This window comes from Rhinolophus ferrumequinum, chromosome X, assembly GCF_004115265.2.
Source record: "Rhinolophus ferrumequinum isolate MPI-CBG mRhiFer1 chromosome X, mRhiFer1_v1.p, whole genome shotgun sequence".
NCBI lineage: Eukaryota > Metazoa > Chordata > Mammalia > Chiroptera > Rhinolophidae > Rhinolophus > Rhinolophus ferrumequinum.
Window position 1 is genome coordinate 37,136,194 of NC_046284.1, and position 2,398 is coordinate 37,138,591.

A 2,398-nucleotide genomic window follows, 5' to 3' on the forward strand; every position below is an offset into this window, starting at 1 on the left:
AACACTTATTAAAATGGATATAGAAGGAAAGTACCTTAACATAATAAAGGCCATATATGACAAACCCTCATACAACCTTGAGTTGTATGAGGGTAAAGGGGATCAAATAAAAGGTGATGGAAGGAGAACTGACTCTGGGTGGTGAACACACAATGTGATATATAGATGATGTGTTACAAAATTGTACACCTGAAACCTAGTAACTTTACTAACAATTGTCACCCCAACAAAAAGTTTTATCCTCATTTACCCTTATCTATTACACTCCCTGCCCCCTTACCCTCTGGTAACCACTAAAATATTGTCTGTGTTTATGAGTTTTTGTTTCTTCATTTGTTTATCTTGTTCCTCCTGAAAACAACAAAGGAAATGATTATTTAAAAAAAAAATCCAGTCTATATATGCAAAGTAAAGCAAGGAAATTAAGTTGTTTCTTTTCTTCTCTAAAAACCCATTTTCCCTCAAATATCATTCCACAAAATTGTAAGTGAAGAGCTAAAAGGTGAGGAGAGGGAAGAGAGGGGTAGGGAAAACATCCTTAACACAAAAAGTAAAATTGTACAAACTTAAGCAGTTTATAGGAGATCAGGGTCATACTGCAAGATACCAAAGTGTGGTTAAAGAAATTCACCATTCTGCAAGTGCGGGGTTTGGTACTGCTGCATGAAGATCAGTGAAGAGCAATTCACTGCCTTGGAGCAATTTCCCTTCCCACTCCAAATCCTGGTTTCTGCACCATGCCTTCGAGGGGAGGGCCTCTCATTCCACCACACAGCCCACCTGGAGGGTCTCCAGGTTTCCGCAGGCAGGTATCCCGCAGTTCTCCTTCCTGGGCAGCTCGAGTTTTCTTCTCTTCCACATACAGATGAACCTCATCTCTGACCATGAGAGGCCTGTTGCTAACGACCTTCTGAACAGGTTCAGAATCATCAAACACGACAAAAACAAAATTGGGTAATTTCCCACCTCTGTTAATGTGCCGCTGAACCACATTCCCGTTTGAAATAAATCCTTAAGCTCTGATTTATCCACCTCATGAGGTAAATTGCCAATGAAGAGTGGGTGACTGTCAGTGTGTCTCACGTTTCATCAGGGTTCAACATCATCTTGCTCATCAGCTTCATGGATTGGTCTAGGTCATCTCTGGCGAGGAAAGTTTATTCGTTTTTCTCCCACTCTTTGATCCCTCTGAGGCCTCTGCAGTGGAATCTAAGATTCAGGCTTAGATTCTGGGCGAGGCTGTGAAGCTGGTACTTTAGCAACATGAGGTCCTATCCCAGTAACTGGAACAGCTCCACTGGGTGAAAGGTTCTTGCTGGTTACAGATGCCCAGGAAAATGTCCTCAAGTCTTCCTGCACTGTTTGAGTTATGTCTGTAGGTGCTGGGGAAGAACTCTTTTGGGCATCCTCAGGGCAGTTTCTTCCAATATTGGCTCAGACTTTTCCTCTTGGATTTCAGATACAGGTTCTTGCTCCGGTTCCGGTTCTGGTTCAGGATCAGCCTCTGGTTCAGCAACAGGTTCTTCTAAATGTTCTTCCAAGTCATTTTTGACAATCTGATCATAGAAAGTTCCAGAATCATCAGGTACAACCTCAGGTGTTTTCTGTCTTTCTTCAGATTCCTTTATTTCTTCCTCAGATTCCTCCTGAAGCTCAGTGGCAAAGCTACCAAGGACCTCATCTTGGTTTCTGAACATATCATTGTGAATGTAGCACTTATTTGCAACCGAGTCCTCAGGAGCAAGGACAAATGTCTGCATGAATCTCCTCAAAACCTGGTTGTTTTTAGAGAGGAACCCCATCACCTGGACCATCACAATATCATTCAGAGTGGAGTGAGCATCAACATGATGAATGTTAGTGTGGCTATTGGTGAAGTTTTGTGACATCACTTTACTATGGATTTCCTTCTATCCATAGACTGCATCTGCTGGCTTTCCATTTGAACCCAGTTCCCCATCCACATAAGAAGAGTTCTTTCCATAAGATCTCTGTAGCATGTCTGGGGCCTGGTTCAGCAGTGTGTAATGCTGTCTCACACAAATTCCCACCCAACCAGCAGGGGACTAGGCTTGTACGTAACAATTTATTTGGTCAATTCAACTGTCTGTATGCCTCTGACCATGCCATTCTACCGCTGAGCCTCCGAGTCCACTGTAAAATGAGGAAAATCATTTTACTTACTTCAGTGGGTCATTGTAGGAGTAAATGAGAGGAACACAAGTTGCTCAGCACAGTGCTGTGTAGCTGAGTGGGAGAGGAACGAGCTTTGCTCCACAGCACCGCAGAAAGCAAAAATCCCTCATGCAACTGCTCTGCCAGACTTTCCTTGTTTTTGATGACTTTGACAGTTTTGAGAAGTACTGGTCAATATTGAATTTTGTTTGATGTTTTTCTC

At 42.7% G+C, this 2,398-nt stretch overlaps 1 pseudogene; it reads right to left on the bottom strand.

Annotated features, from left to right (window-relative positions):
- Nucleotides 1–685: 685 nt before the first annotated feature.
- LOC117028979 (ras GTPase-activating protein-binding protein 1-like) lies at nucleotides 686–2,125 on the bottom strand (annotated as a pseudogene).
- Nucleotides 2,126–2,398: the final 273 nt, after the last annotated feature.